General features: G+C 31.4%; 1 protein-coding gene across 2 annotated transcripts in view; it reads left to right on the top strand.

Moving 5' to 3' along the window:
* Window positions 1-18,233, top strand: part of LOC148234810 (angiotensin-converting enzyme-like) — a 179,109-nt gene that overhangs the window by 13,098 nt on the left and 147,778 nt on the right. The window contains exon 2 of one of the 2 annotated variants that reach the window (XM_088185990.1): window positions 7,421-7,448. The exons of the other annotated variant lie outside the window; for it this stretch is intronic. The gene's annotated coding sequence lies outside the window, so the exon portion shown is untranslated. The remainder of the gene's footprint in view (window positions 1-7,420; window positions 7,449-18,233) is intronic. 2 annotated transcript variants of the gene reach the window in all.

Below are 18,233 nucleotides of genomic sequence, written 5' to 3' on the forward strand. Positions count from 1 at the left end.
GTATGTATGTACAATTTGGAAGCCGTGACGTTCATTGATCTAGAACATAGTTTCCCAAACTATGTTCCGCGGAACACTGGTGTTCCGCGGATCCAAAATTGGTGTTCCGCGGAGCCTAAATAGATATTTCACAAAAAATTATAGTAAATTAAAAAAATTTAACATATTCTACTTCATAATGAAAGGCGAATGACGGTTAAACTTAATTGAGATTTATGACGTCAAGAGAAGGTGAAGATTTTAGTACCTAGAAGTTGGGTACAGCCAGTGGCGTAGCTATGAGGGGGCGGGCCGCCCCAGGCGGCACTTGCTTAGGGGCGGCATATTCGCGATGGGATCGTCTAGTATGGTTTTTAACCCTTAATGCACTAAAACATATATAAATCCACAAATAACAAGAGCTTAATAATAACCAATTTATTATTTTAAGAAATGCTGATTTTATGACTGCAAAAAATGTATAGGGGAGGGGGCGGCAATTTTAAGGATCGCCCTGGGCAGCACATACCTTAGCTACGCCACTGGGTACAGAAAAATAAGCTAAGTGTTCCGTCAAAATTTTCGGATTTGCCAAGTGTTCCGTCGCTGAAAAAGTTTGGGAAACCCTGATCTAGAACAACCATTCCCATTTAACTTGATTAGTAGTTTTGAATTAAACTATTTTTTTATTTGTTATATTTAGTCAAAATATATGTATTTATATATGTGATAATAATAACTGAATACAATTGTATCGTATATTGATAGTAAATCTGCACGTTATTATATACAAGCGATGTTTATGGAATACAACATTATGCCTCCACTACACTCTCTGGAAGGGGTCCGAACCGAAGCTACACTGATCTACGACTTCGAGTAAGCGCCAACGCTGTCGTAGACATTTCATATGCCCGCGCGCTTCGGACGATGACGTTCGGACGGCGGCTGCTGTCACGTACAGCCGGCATATTTGCGCGCGATCGAAGAAAGTGCCAAATAATCGCAATTTTTGAATTGTCATATTATTAAAATTACGCTACTGATAATTATAAAAGTTTGTGTTGGCACTCACCAATACAATATCAATGAAAAGTTTTCGGTCGTAAATATTCAATTTATGCAAAACTTTGTCGGCTTTTGCAAAATGCCATAAGGTATAAAAATGATACTTCAGAATACGAACACAACATGTGTGACTATCCTAGAATGTGTCGCTATCGATTCTAAATAAGAATTCGTTATGGTGTGACATTTATATAAACCGATCTAGAAAAATACATAAAGATATTCGAAACGATTTTTTTTAACAAAATCAAGTACCACTAATTATTTTTTAATTATTTAATTTTATATGAAAAAAATATAATAATTATACATGTTAGAAGAATATACTATCAAAAATATAATTAATCCCTTTTGGTGCCCTAAAATATTAAAAGATGTCAGTAAGAGTCTGTTGAAGTCCCCGATAAGCATGTGGTATTATAACTTGACCACGTGACCACGATGCAGCGCTCGTCATGCGCGTTAACAATAAGACGCTTACGCGCATACTGAAATTTAACCGAGTTACTCGTTCTATCTCAGTTTGCGAACCATCATTTCATTATGTCTGTTACTCTCGTCACTTAACACGCAAGAGAGCGATGGGGAAAGTATCTCACCGCTCGCGCTCGAAACAGCAGCTCCGACTTCGGTCCCTTTGACTCGAAAAAAATGCCGACAATCTTTGGAAGCGCTCGAAGCTGGCCAAGTCGACTGATTTACTCCCACTTTACCTTCCGTTCTCAGTAATCTCGGATAACTTCCAAGAGATTTTAGAGCAGGCAGAACCGAGCTCGACCGAAGTAACCCACTATATTTTCCGTCCTTGGCCAACCTTGGCCAACTTCCAGAGAGTGTAGTTCAGGCATTAGTCTCACGCATCATAACTGCTTGAAAGGGTTTTGTGAACTATAACAATATTTTCAATTACATTTATGCTTTTTGATTAATAAATATAAAACACATTATGTTTAATTTATACTACTATTATGTACTATTCATAGATTTTAAACTAGTATAATCAGTATTCAAAAAGGAAAACACGGAAGTCATTAATGTTTTTATGACCTGCGTCAAATATAAAAAATACCATATCTGTACTTTTATGAGCGTAGAAGGCTTATTTTTTCTGATTGATTATTTACATAAATAATGTAGTTATTCTATACTTTTGAGTCATGGCAAAGTATTCTGAAACATTGTATTTTGCTTTTAATTTGCGACACATATTTGTGCCACGCATAATATTAAAAAACAACACGATTGTTATGATTAAAACTGTCACGAACTCAATCTTACGAGGATTGTGCTATTGTACTGAATTATTGCGTGGCATTACTAATACAATGGTTTGAAAGATTTAGTATTTTGATCGATCTACATAAATAATATAATATTTTTGAAATATTCGCAAGTGTTAAACGTTTTTGTTATAAGCGTTAACAATACGTTACACCCCATTAAATTATTCCAGGGGGCGAAAGGTATCATTCTCCGATTTCAAACGACATATTTACATATCTCGAGCTTTTAATCTATCACTATGCGTTACGTGGTGGCATTATAATGCTACGAGCAGTGGCAATAAACGAATATATTGAACAGCTTTTAGGATGTGTTCAACGACTGTTGCCATCTGTTGGGGTGGTGCATGCAGTCGTTCTCCGTATCCAATTAGGAAACATTGGTACATTCTAAAATGTCTGCTACATATATAGAAGCACTGGTAATTTAATAAATTTGCGGTGATTAAATCCACACCATAAAGTCTGCACCTGCACGTCATTGTGAACGAAATCTGTTCATGGAAGTGAAAACACTATCAGGGTGGCGTTGCGGATTAAGCATTTGAGATATTAGAATATTTATATTGTGATTTCGTCCCAAAACTTTCTCGTTAGGGGAGACTTTCTTTGTGAACTCCCTTGGGCATCAATGATTGAAATATCTAGTTCGAAGGGGGCAAAGTTTATATTTTGCAAGAGGCAGGTTTTGATTTGCAGAAATCGTAGAAACAATAATTAAAGAAAAGTAATTGATTACGATTACTCTCTATTAGGGTTTGTCGAATTTTAAAATCGGTCTTTTCCTATAAATTTGTGAGATTAGAAAACCTATTTTTAAATTAAGGAGATTTTATTTATTTTAACAAAATTAAAACTAGCGTGACCATCAGGTTAACCAAATGCATCACGAAGGAAAAAGAACAATACATAGTTTTATTACAATACAAAAAAGTAAGAAAGAAAATAAAATAAAATTTAAATGATACTAACTGTATCAGCTACACTTAGTTGACATTAAATTGACTAATGTGCAAATCCAATGTATTATTAACCACTTCAGGATCACAGTACTTTTTAAAAATTACGAAAAATATCTGGTACGGACCCACCCTTTTCTATGCAACGGTATAAAAAAATGCAGCCGTTGTAAGACATTTAAAAGTATTTATATAAATTTATTTTTTAACAAAAAAAGGCTATGATAATTTTAATAAATCGGGCATGAATTTAAGATCAGATGGCGGCAGCCATAGGCGAGTTGGATTGTGCGAACGCCCTGGCTCTAACGGGCATCAAAAGAGGACGCGATCGTGATTCTCAAAGACGTTACGGAATCCAAAACTGCAATTCATTGAAAATAAATCAGGAGATGATGACGTCTTGAAAATCAGATCAAAAATATGATTTAGAAGAGCAGCGATTTTCTTCGAAACCCTTCAAAATAAAATAGAGAACCAAATCAGGCCCACCTCATGTCTTCAACTTCTCAAAGCCGTATTCAAGATCTGAGCGCTCAGTTTCTTTGATGTTCAATACTGAAGACAAAGTACAGAAATAAGGCAACGACTAAACGGAAGGAGAAATAGATTCCTCGAAAACAGAACATTTAGAAATATTTTGTGAACCGTGCAAAGTTTTTCTATCGAAGTTCATCATTGAGTTTTGTGCTAATAAATTTGCTGTGATGTTTTGTGATCATTTTTAATTTTGTTTTGGCATTTTTTGTGTTGACAATTTCGAAGACATTAAAGTAAAAAAATATATCTGATCTGTGGATATGCTTGAACAATAATATAAATTATTTTGCAAAATATTATATTTTTAACTTGAAACTTACAAAAATGTAAAAGATTTGCCAGTATATAAATCTGAATATATTTCCTTCGTATTTTTCATCCTTGAAGGATATATTTTTGCTCCAAAACCACAGTGGAACAAACCAAATATAGTGTCGCTAAAAAGGACACGCAATTTGGTGCCACGCGAACGGCAAAAACGCACATTCAAAGCCGGGTGCTAATTAATTGGTTAAAGCTGGAACAATGCGGCCGGTAAAGCCGTAACGGATTGTCGGAACGTTGATGTAACGTAACAATAATGACGGAGTTACGATGTATTCTTCAAAGTTCAAAGGAGTGCGGTGCGTGCTTTGTGGTTAGTTGACTGGGTGGGTGTGGTTTGCGGAATTTGCTAGTGTAATGTATAGCCGTCACGAAATCTCACTTTGGATTGGTGCTGAAAAAAAGTACTAAGCTCGATGACGGACTCTTTACATAGCTGATTCTCATGGCTTAGGACTGGGGTTGGCAAACTTTTTTTATAAGGGCCAGAAATAAACGTAATTCTCTAAAATTTTCAAGCACCTATTTGCATATTTTTTCTATTAAAATGTATTATGAATTTGGGACACTAAATATTACATTAAATTTTTGAGATAACATTTCATAAAACTGGGGGTCGAAAATCGCCATTTCTTATGTAGAAAAATATTGCAAATGTTAACCTGAACTTTTCATTTTATGTACTTCATCTTTGAAAATTTCTTGTCACACACATAGGTGCTGCTAAATGAAAATATAAATCCTCAAGCATGTAATACTAATTTACCATAGCCTTTACCTGAAAGACACACTTAAAAAAAACTGTGTGAAGACCACACAGGCTCTCATTCTTGAAACTCGCGTAATTACTGTCACCAAAAGTGATTATGTAACAATAGTGTGATTATACAAAGGCTCACGTTACGACTAGAACTAAAGGTTTCCCTCATAAATAACACGCAAAGATTTTCCGGGCATTGAACGAACATTTCTTTGTTATGAAACGGTCACGAGAAACAATATATCACAGGAAGACAAACAGCACCGTAAACCTAATATTTCGTTATACAATTCTTCGACCTCGGAGAAATCTCTAAAATGCGTATATTTAAGTTCTAAGAAGCGAGTGCAGTGATTGACTGGATGATCGCTGCATGATTGTGATTGGTGAGCAAGCTTTGCAGTCCTAGATACTTAAGCCTGGACTCCGTTAAGGAGAGGCCAGTCACAAGCATTCACCTGGCAAACTCCAATAGAGTACTCGTTGGAGAGGCCAGTCATAAGCAGTCACTTAGCAGACTCCGGCTGACACTCAAAGAAACTAGCAGACGCCCGTCCGCCCGCCTGCAGACAACATACAGTCATGGAAGCTCACATCCTGAGAGAGACATAACCATTCGAGCACCGCAACAGAGAGGGATAAATCTCCGCTATACTGTCACTACCAAGCCACCTACAATACCTCTGATGATCTTTCACCGACATCATCCCTCCGTCAGCTTCTCCACCACTGCTTGAAGAAAAAAAAAAACTTGCATAAAATTGAGTCAATAAATAATACATATATCATTTATTTATTATTTATTGACTAAAATTATATATATATATATATATATATATATATATATATATATATATATATATATATATATATATATATATATATATATTATTAATTTAATATTCATTAAATTAATAAATAATATTTATTATTAATTAAATTAATCATGTATAATAGATACTATTTTATTATTTTTTGATAAATAATAAATAATATTTATTTATTGACTGAAATTTTTTTTTGATTTCCTTATAAAAACGGCTTTAAATTCCTTATTTATAATTATCATTATACATAGTAAAAAAAATCTTTATATGTTCATTTTACTAATAAATTAATATGTTCCTTGTCGTTTTTACGATAATGTCTTAACTACTAAAATCGACAAATAATAAAATGAAAAAGCCTTATATGTAGTTTATACTTGGTCAAGTTTAAAAACCGGAAAGATATGGTAACAAGGAAAAGGGTACCGAAGACAACAACAAGGGTGACGGAATTACTGCAGACAAAAAGTCGGTATTGTATTCGAACCAGGATCGTAAAAAATAAAGGTTCTCGAAAGGTCAGGTAGGAGAATTGACCCTTGGAGCAGCTCTTACACAAAAAAGGTATTATTGTCTGTATGCTAGAACTGCGAGGGTGTAATTCATTTAAAACACTCAAACCCAAGCAGATAATTACCATATTTTTAGACAGTAAAAAATAAAATGTATGAAGAGGTTAAAGCAGAATTTGTGTTTTAACTTGAATCCTCCTGAATTTAACGAACGAAGCATTAACATTTGACAGATAAGTAAAGAAAGGTTATATTGAATGTAGGATTTATTTTATCAAATTTACTAATCTATGGTCTATATAGGATTCGAACCCAAGTTTGTTAAGTATTAGTGATCGATTTATACCACTGGCTAAGTATATACGTAGATTTACTTTAGTGGTAAATCTCAAAAAAATCACGTATAATGTATATCCTATGTTTTTTTCTTAATTTTTCAATGAACGTATCTTAATAAAATAATACTTAAGCGATCAGTGAGCTATTCAGTAAAAGTTGTAGTATAGTATGAGCTGGTGCGTTATCGTGGTGCAAAATCTAAGTTCTTTGGTTGCAATTCTGGTCGTATTTTTAAATTGCATCTCGCATTCCGTTTAGATGCAAGGTTATATTTATTATTGACCATTAAGATCTAATGGTAAAATACCGCAGATATTTGATTGAACTTGGCGTGCGTTCTTAGCAAAAATTCTCCCTGATGTTAGGAATTCATAGTTTTAATCAAGGAAAACAGGAAGGAGTATCTTAACATTTACTAGAACTTGACTTTTTAAAGCACTTACATTGAGATAATTAGATCTTTGTTTTGATTTTACAGCTATATATCAATGTTTTGTTGGAGTATTTTTAAATAAGAATTGATTTTCAAACTCATATTATTGAATTCTTTTGTTTTTGATTAAAGGCTCTGTCTGTCGACCAATGAAAAATCTGCATTCAAATATAAAACAAAATGGCTGGTAGCAACGTGCAGTTGTTTATAAAAATAATTTCATTCATTTTTTATGTGCGTTGTTTGATTTGGATGAGTGTTACAAATCAACTAGGTACGTTTTAACTATGAATATAAAATATAAACATAATGCGTCTAAGGTTTAAAAGTGTACACTGATTAAACTATATATACAATTATAAAACAATCTCGGTAATGAAATCTTCAAATTTTCAGTTCCGTCGATGGGCTCTGAGACCGAAAAGTGAGTTTTTTTGATTTTCTATACATCAAAATTATCATTGCTTTAGAAAAATAATTAAAAATAGTAGGAGCTTTATACAATAGTTAATAACATTACGAAACATTATATTGTTACATATAATTATCCCAAGGCGTTGGACGTATACATTTGAATTTCTCATACTACGTCATATGTACCCTAGGGTGAATGAAAATATTATACACATGGGTTAGATTTGTAGGAAAATAGTACACAATTGCATCTATAATTTAAAGAAATAAAAGCCAATATTTTACCAAAAAATATCATTTCAGTAGTTTCATTCCGAGTGATCTACGTTAACGGTTTTTATCCATTTTTGCTCTATAGGATTATTTTTTGTAAAGAATGACTAAATTCAAGATATTTATTAGAGAGAATCTATTATGTTCTTAATAGAACAAATACCTACAGATGATATAACAAATAAAGTATTTATAGTTAGTAAATATCATAAATTAGCATGAATCATATTTCAAATTAACTCAAGTCACCATTTATTAAGATACATATTTATGTATAATTAACTTAATTCTATCAAAATATCATATCTTCATTAAGGGTTTTTAGCATTTTTGTTCTATTTGAGCATTTTTCTTAAATAACAGTCATATTCAGTATGAACAGTTGTAGTAAACTTAGTATGTTCTTTATAAAACTTAATACTCGCAGATAATGTGAAAAATTCAGTACTTAGTCTGTACAACATACTTATTCAAGTCAAATTTTGATTTGTTTTTTTAAATATTTGTGTTTCTTTCAATGTTACAACCATAAATACAAATTATATATCTGAATTAACTATTATGCAACTTAAATAAGTAACAATGTGTAAGTGAAAGGATGTAGAAACGTAACCAATTTTATGTTTAGAGTGAGAGTGTTATATATGTATAGAATAATAGTAATGTGTTTCATACTTAAATTAAGATTATAGTTTGTATGTATGTACATACATATATAAACACAAAATCAGTTGAAGTGGTGATTACATTTTGACCCTTAATATCAATTTTGCATTATAAAGTAGGGAGTACAAGTCTGTGTCCCATACTTAACTGTAACATAAAACAATAATCATAATGTTGTTATAGTATTTATGTTTCAATATATAAAATACCTACTGATGTCAGACAAATCAGACATATATCTGATTTTTTCATTCACAGTATATTTTTGGCATCATTTAGTATCTGATTCCACTGTGATGTGTATATGAAAGAGTTTTACGTGTAATCTCCTGAATGACAGCAATTAAAACGATTGGTTTAACTTGTTTGGATAAACATGGTTTTTACCTACATTTTGAAAGACGTAGAATATCATAAAATGACATGTTTTGTAAACAAACGTACAAACGTCAACGAAAGCACGTGCGCGCGATTTGACAGATGATCTAAAGCAGATTCTTGAACGGCCATTTAATTTTAACGTCTGCTTATATTTAATAATACTTTTTTTATTAAATTAAAAATATTATTTTGCTATATTATACAATAATATATATTTTTAGTATCAAAGTAATAATAAAAAAATATTAAAAAATTACAATTTACAACTACTAAGTAGTGAGACAGTAGATTAAAATCAGTGGGATCTATTTAATTAATTTAAAATTATTATTAAAATACATCATACAATTAATGTGTGTCACTAAGCACGATCTAGATCGATTTTATTAAAATTATTCATCCTTGAGATTAGGAAAATCTAAGAAACCCTCATCTATGAATATCGATCGGAATTTTAATTATGTAATACTAATCACTAATACCGATTTCCCAGATACGAAGGAACTTAAAAAAGCAATTTGATTCATATGGGATTTAAACTATGGTCTTTCAGGTATTAGTCACTGACTTTTACCACTGGTCTATTGTACTGGTTTATCAGTCTCCTACGATAAAGCGCACCAAAATTACCAGAGAAACTAGCTTTTGTCTTAAGCAACTAATGAAACAGCAATTACATTAATACGTTTCGTATTATTTTTATTCAAAATTATATTTAAAAATATAATATATTTGTAGTGAAAATATTAAAATAATGTCAAATAAATGCAAAATTATATTATTTTAGTTACTAAAATGACTGATATATAACTTTACATAACAGATGACCTAATCGATAAATAACAATAAAATATACAACTTACAAATGACCATTCATCCCACACCATAGTTTGAATATGTAACGAATGAATACTAAAATTATATTCGACAAAATCAGAATGAATAAAAAATTTGAGGATCCGGTATTTACACACATTCACTGGCTGCAATCACTATCGTGAGGTACTGACAGCTAGTCTTATATAATATATAATTATTCTAAGCCGCTTCCGTTTCCGGACGCGCTCGCTTCAAAATTGAAACACTCTACGTTCAAATTTTACTCTGTAAATCGTACCGCTCTACATGACCGGTTTATAATAAGACAAGTAAACAAAACAATAATATAACTGTTTTTAAAATTAAAGCTTTACAATAAAATTAGATTCAGTCAAAATATTTTTTTAACTTAAAAAATATTAAATTCTAGAAAATTATTTCTTCCTCTGTCCCGTAATAATAGTAGCAGTTGATGCATTTAATTTGTGTAATAATAATAGTAGCAAAAGAAAATATATATAGAACGCAGCATTTATTATCAAAAAACTAGATTAAATTAAAAAATAAATTAAAAAGATTACTACTAATTTTTATTTTAATTGTTCGAATAGTTTCTGGATTTTTTAATAATTTTAAACTTCTGGGAAGGTAGGAAGTTTTACTTTCCCTTTTTTTCATCTTTCACAATGGGTTCAACTGAAAAAAACAATTAAATACTGAAAAAAACAATTGATTTTGATCGAAAATAGCTATAATTCGTAATATGTGTTAAAACATATGACAAATGTCATGAAACATTGATTTTGATTCAAGGCTTCGCAATTTTGCGCTACAACGTAACTTACAGCTGCATTCGCCAATAATTTCCGTTTATATATTTACTTGCTACTATTATTATGGGACAGAGGGACTAAAAATATATTATGCTACACAGAAAAAAAACATTATAAATCAATTAATTTTATTTAAGGACTAGCTGTCGGTCCCTCACTATCGTGTGGTACCACAGCTAATGAATGTATGAATACCGGACCCTAAACTTTTTGGGTCATAAATATTTTTTTGATTTGTTCTGATATTTTTTAATCTAGTTTTATTATTTATTATTATGACAATTATTGTGATTCGGCGATCACTAAACACAATATATCTACTTATAATAATATTTCTATAACAATACAATTAGATGCTTAATAAATTATCACAATAAAATCAGTGATTAATGTTTAATTTTAATTTAATTAATCTTTCTTGTCATATCCGATGTCTTTGTGGCTCTCTTGAAAACATTTGTTTTATAGGTAAATCCTGAATTTTGACTTAAAATCCTTGCCAAAATCATTATCTAACATTCGCCTTACTTTACTATACAATATTCCATTGTAAACGCAAACTTATAAGCGAATTCCTTGTACCGCCATCGTAAAAATAAAGATATCGCAGAGCGTGATAAAATGCGTCGTCAATAAGTATCTGTAAAATCCAAAATACGTGTTTAATATGGCTGGAAATTGCCACACGCAATAAAGATAATAACACTAAGATAAAAAATGAATAAACTTTACATACCTCAAATCCAAAAACATGTGTGAACTTTTCAATATGACAAGTTGATGCTGCTGAAAATCAAAGGAATATAAAACCATTTAAAGGAGTAATTGCTTATCCTTATTCAGAGCACTGCATAAAACGAAATTTGTGCAAACGTTAGAATAACGTTCCACCCAAATAGAGTGCAGTAAATTATCCATAAATTAATTTGGCTCACCTATTCCATATACGTTTTTGTCGCTCGTGTGGCGCCAATCGCGTGCCATTTTCAGAACAGCGCGTTTTACGATCAACAGGAAACGCCTTTGCCGTAGTCCTTTTTTGCTTATTTTTTTCACGTATCACGTACACGTTAATCGGTACGCTTTTTCAGTGTCGCGTTGCTGGCGGTCGGTTTATTAAATTTTCAATTTCGAGACCCCGCCAGTTTATACTGGCGCGGCAGGAAACCGCAAACAGGCTATATTACGTTTCCGCTGAAGCCTTCAAAGCCATTATTCAAGTGTTATCGTCGAGAGGTATAAAATGGACGGTGTAGAGTGGACCACGAAGTCACAGCGGTCCATTCTACACGAATTCGACTTAAGCGCGAATTGGGTCAAAGCACTTGTGCGGTTGGTAAAAGCAAACGGCTATTGGGAGAGGTCGTTACGCTACTTTGTATTGTGCCGATTGTCGCCTGATCTCTACAATATGCGTAGATTCAGGGTTTCTTGTATGGCACCATAAACAACAGTATTCGGCAGTAAGTTTGCACTAGGATATTGCTACCCCTCATCCTACGTTCGCTTTCTTTTCTTGAGAAATTATGCTGTAAATCTTGGGCTTTCACTAAAGAAGACAGCAATGTCTTCATGTGTGAAATGTCTGATTATTGAAAAATCAATACCAACTATAGTCAACAACTTACATATACTATTATATGTAACACATATGTATATAAATGTTATCATTACTACAAATATACATACTAGTAATTGATAACGTTTGAGTTTTAAGACCTACAATTAATTTTCAACTCAATTTTTTTTTCAGCATAGGGCAGATTGTTTTTGATTTACTATTGTCAATAAAAATACATTTACCTATGTATCATAAAAGTGATTTAAAATGCCTTCGCGTTGAAAAGGTTAAAACCGCCTAAAAATAATGCAATCTAAATTTGCTATTGAAATAATATGTTTTTATTTTATTTGCTACTAAACTTTTATAATAAAATAAAGTTTAGTATTATTGGTGCATTTAAAACTAGGTCTTGCGCCATCCAATTTTGCCAATGTAAAATGCAATCGATTAATTGCTTCAAGATTACATAGTTACGGTAAATGCGTTATCGCAATCGATAGTAAAATAAACTAGTAAACAAATTAGCTTAATAGTTCGTTATAGGCCTGTAATTTTATTATATTTCAAAAACGAAACTCATTGTTAATAAAATAATAAAAAAAACTTCAAAGAAATCCTTGAGGTGTTTAGTTTGTAGCTTCTTTTAATAAAGGCAAACAGCACACCCATTTCATAATTAGTGCCGGTATCAAATTTCTTATAATAAATTAGCATTGAACCTAATGCGTCATAATTGTATAATAAAAACATATGTACATATATATAGGTGAGCCAGCATAAGGCGCTGTCTTAAAACTTTTAGATGTCAGGGAAAAATAAAATTTTCGTGAAGCGAGATTTAAATGCAGGAATATTATTGCTATTATGGCGACCATTCACTACCATTAAGGAGATAATGACGTTTCTCGGAACCACTTGTTTCTCTTAACGATGTTTAAAATTGTTTTCTAATAAATATGTAAAGCGAGAACTTATAGAAAGAGATTTCAGTAAGTCGTACGTTTCTAAAAAGTTTTCCGAAAAAACTTTTATTTCGCTATAAATGGTTTAGAGTGAGCCACAGTGAGCCCTTATTTTTGGCCCAATCCTTGGCTTGTTTGAAATCTACTTGTGACATAAGTAACTAAATTCAATACAAATATAAATCTATTTTATTAATATAAATACAAGAGTTGCAGAATTTATTTATGGGGGACTTGTTTGAGCTGCAGACTCTAGGCACGTTAATTTTTACTATCTTCAGAGGTCCATATGTGGCGAGCCAGACTGACCAAGGGCGTAGCCCCGGTGGCAATTCCGTTGAAGCACTTTCTGTGTATAGTTTCACTAGTCAAGGACAAAGCCTTGACCTTTGGTCTTAAGCCATGCGTCTTTTCTGATGTGTATATACATATTTCCAGCGCCTAAAAATATATAAATAATAAATTGCTGTGAATGATAATTACCTATTATTAATGACAGTAGTTCAGTGGTATAAATCAATGGCTAAAATAATAGTTTTTTATGTGATTAAAACCCAGATTTTAGGTATTAGTTATTGTGTCTGATAGATCTAAAAAGGTGCTTATTATATAATATATCTATAATTTTTAGCGATAATCGCAAATAATGTTTTCCTAGATTTTTATAAATCTCTCAAAAGAATTCTAAATAAAATACTAAGTATGTATATATATCAACGATTTACAGACATTGATTTTACTCTGAATAAGACACAGTATTCACCCAAACGTAACGCATTAGGATAGCGCCTTTCATATTGTGCAATTAATTATTATAATAATTCTGATAAAAGGGAAGGGCTTTTGAAAACCAAACTTTAAATTTAAATGGCTCATCAGAGTGTATTCTTACGAGTCATCCCTTATCTCGGCATGCCTATAAACTATAAAGATTTTAACTGTATTTGTTTGTGCTTTTACATAACTATATTATATAATATATATGTGTAATCATACTATACACTCAATTTTTTAATTTTTGGCAGTGAACATGATTTTGCTTTGAGGTCGATTAACATTGAAATATAATATTAAAACTAGCATATCTGATTAGCATACCATATCTGAAAGATCTGTGTCTGAATCATATATTGACTGGGAGATCAGAATTAGTAATTAACAGATTCAGTTTTCCTAGATTTTCCTAATCTCACATAATCTCACTTTAGTATTAGTGTGATTGTTTTAATATAATTCCATGATAATATTATATGAGTTCACATCTGTCTGAATAATGCAGTCGTATGTGGCTGCTTTCTTAGTATTTTTTGTCGCTATCAAATGGCGCTATCCACTTGGTGCAATTTCCAAAGTCTTGTATCCCAAGTTGTATCACGTATAAGTTCTTAACACTTTATAGGCCGTTAACGCGGTAAGGTGTTAGTATAAAATTGTTAGGAGCCGCTGATTCAGTTATAAAATAAATATCCACACCCAAAACAAATATTTTTAAGCTATTTTTTTGATAGCATTATTAGTGGAAAAATAGTCGTCAATAGATCGTTTATTAACACTGCACCCCAATCGTAAAAGTTTTAGGTTTCGCTCGTTAAACTGTCGGACATAATTTAATTGATAGCAATAAAAAGCAATGACTATCCTCGAATCACATTAAAATAATATAAATTTCAATTTATTGACTCGTTTTGTATGCAAGTGATTACTTAAAATTAAAAATAGTGATTTTTTCAGCGGCCTATGAAGTGTTAATAAAGTACACAGGCGCTATGTTTGCGCTTTTATATGGGATAAGTTTTCCATACTTTCGCCGTAACTGCTAATTACAAAGATTTAGGGGTGTAACTGAATGATTTTTTTTGTTAAAAAAAAGTTCTGTATCTACGTTGGAGATTTGACAACCTCGCACTTGTCATTTCGCATTTAACTTATTTGTAAATGTAATACATTTTCTGTGTGTACGTGTAAAGTATTGAATATTTTTTTTTATTCAATTCATTTATTGTCACGCACGGTCTGCACTCGACGGACAAATCTAATGCCTAAAATGATAGAACCAAATTAAATCAAACTAGGAAGATTTATAATATATATTATTATATTTGTTAAGTTTCGAATCGAACTCGAATTCACTTTTAAATAGATATAATATTATAACTAATTTAGAACTGACATAAAAAACTGTTATTGATCTAGTAAGATGCAGATATATATGTATGTATATAGTGGTACAGTAAAAACGGTTTCAATACCAATGTTCATCTTATCTCTTTAATGTATTTTTTTATTATATGTATAAAAAGTGATATATTTTTCACACTGGCGATTTTCTTTCGCCTCCATTTATCACCATACGCCATCTTATTATTATGTAATATATAAAGGGAAATTATGCAAAACTGATACATTGTTTCGCTCGCTACGTCGCCGCTAATGTATTCACGTTGTGACCGGCGATTGGAATATTAAATTTTTCGGGCATGCTAAATTTATGTGGCCGAAATACTCACGTCAATCACGTTCCGTAAGGTTGAATGATTTATTTTCCTACGACAAAAAAAGGCACTCGTTTGTTATAACAACGTAATCGTCCCCCCAATAACAGTCTATCTATATTTTTTTTTGTGGAATGAAACTCAATACACAATATGTACACATGTTATATTTCTATACTGTTATCATTTATCGATAATATCTTTTAACAGTCACAACAGTATGGGTGGTTTGTCACACCTGCCGATTGTCGAATTTTCGACGAAATGTCGAACAGGTGATGTATTTTATATACATACACGATTCATATAATGCATGCAAGCAGTCTATATATAATTATTATTGCCATTATTATATTTTACGATCTAGATGTAGTAGTTTAAGTGTTGCGGTTCAGAACCTTTAATCGAAATAAATATACGTTTGATATGATAATTACGTATAAATAATATTTTTGCTTTTGTAATATAATAGTAGTAACAGTATTGTGTAACTTTATTTTATTATTAAATACTCTGCAGGTTATTTGCAATTTCTTTTATTAATTGTAGTATATAACGGTTTTGCGAATTCAGCTGTGTACTGAGTTATCCAATTCTTTAACGTTTCCTCTAGGGATATTGACTTTTTGTAATTAAAAATATTTCTTTGGTAGATCGAGTTGAACGTGAGTTAATAAGTAAGCGTGTTTTTGTAAGACATTATTACATAAAGTATACATTTTTATTTATTAATTTATTTTAATTTAATATATATTATATACATAATCTTATATAACATATTAACCTTTGATTGGTGACTTAATTTTAAGCATATATGCACATATTAGGAGTGAGTTAATTTAAATATTGAAAAAATCAATAATTAAAAAAAATATTATGTTAATTATGAAAAATTAAATTAATGTTACTCAATATTTTGTGTATATGGTTAATTACAATAAACACATTTTATTAAATTATTTTTATATTTCAGGGGTGTGACAAAATAATTGGACCACCCCAATATTTCACATATTTTGATATTTTGCAAGAAACTAATGTAGGAAATAAATGTCGTGCGTTAAAAGATATACAGCTCGTTAGTAAGCGATGGTTTTAAACAAAAATATGTATATGATACAGTTACAGATTTAACAAAGGAACTGTATTCAGTGTGCAGCAATTTGTTGGTTCTGTCAAATCATTCGGATAAAATAATTACATTTTATTTTCTAATCTCTTTCTAAACTATCATCCTTATCATAATTGTTCGTAATTAGTAATTTGTGGATTAATAATAATTTTTATTTTTGTGTGTAAAACAGTGATTCTTATAAAATGGTCAAAATAAAATCAATCGGGTGACTATAGTCAATTTACGCGTTCAAAGGGTTCAGGAGGTGAGGCCAAATTCTGTGTCCAAGGAAGTTCTTGAAGTAAAGCAGTGATCCAAGCGTCAATTGTGTCTTGTATGGTTTTCCTATCGCGTTATGTACGATCGCTGTATCCCCACTACGCATGTTGGTAGGCATCAAAATATCACGTCCCGGTACCTTGAAGCGCCACAAAAAATATATGCGTCATGCTTATCTGAGCAATGCTGTACTGGCATTTTATTAAATAAAGGTTTTATATAAACGGCTTGTTCTTAAAACCTGTTTAAATAAATTGCTTTTAGGAAGCCTTTTTACTAATATTTCCATAAAAAATATTATTTTATATAACTCAAATCTGACTGTTTAAAACATTTTTTTATGGATATTTTATAAACCACTTTTTAATGATCATTTATTTTTTTTAAGGACAGTACGTAGTGTAGTCCGTATGTATCAGACTAGTAACTCTGAGGTTGCGGGCTCGAGCCCCGGCAGCAGTACTTTAATTTTTGTGCTATTATAAAAAAACCGGTCCCAGTTGTAGTGACATCTATTGATTATAAATTATATTTCACATGTTAATTTATAATTATTAGTATATATGTCACCGATTCCAAGTGGTTAATACTTACTTGTAGGTATTCATTATATCTGATTGACTCACTCAGTTGGTACAGATTCACTCCGTTGTAATGCATTGCGCTTACGCCTATCAGGTCAACGGAAGATTGAATAATAATTAAAAAATTACTACATTCTAGATTTTTTACCCCTATCATTTTATTTTAAAATAATCACGTAAGAAATTTAGCTATGTGCTAATTAAACTGCTTAGGACAAAATCAAAAGATCATGAAAGGTTTTTTTAATGCGTCATGATGATCATTCTACAATTAAACATTAAAAACAAAAAAACAGTTATGGTGCACATTTAAAATAGATAAGCGCCATTATACATATTTTTTTGCCAACTCCTCATAGCTATCGCCGAAATCATGAAAGAATAAGGGACGCGATCGCGACTCTAAAGCCTGCATCCGAAAGTTACGCTTTGCTGAAAATGCAATGAATTATATCCCAATGCTTCTAATGCCACTAGGATACAAATACGGATACTACCTGTATTGTCGCTTGTAGGTTGGCAATGTCTGTCGTCGCCGTAGTGTTGTCAAAGTAACGCGTGACTCCAGAGTAACCAACATATATCAGTCCCCCACAATTGAATTAAAATAAAACGTATTCCAACGTCTAATAAAATTTTATACAGAAATAAATCTGTAATCGTACAGTGATGATAAATATATCTTTATTGTTCGACTTATGTGTTGTTTTGGGTCAATCTTGAATACTGCATGGGCTTCGTAAATAAATAAAGCACATGACAAATTCTGGTTGCCATAAACTTTAGTTTAATAGAAAGATGACTAGATGTTATATATTATACAATATT

This window comes from Plectrocnemia conspersa, unplaced genomic scaffold (assembly GCF_051122295.1).
Source record: "Plectrocnemia conspersa isolate PC_06_02 unplaced genomic scaffold, ASM5112229v1 ptg000005l, whole genome shotgun sequence".
Classification (NCBI taxonomy): domain Eukaryota; kingdom Metazoa; phylum Arthropoda; class Insecta; order Trichoptera; family Polycentropodidae; genus Plectrocnemia; species Plectrocnemia conspersa.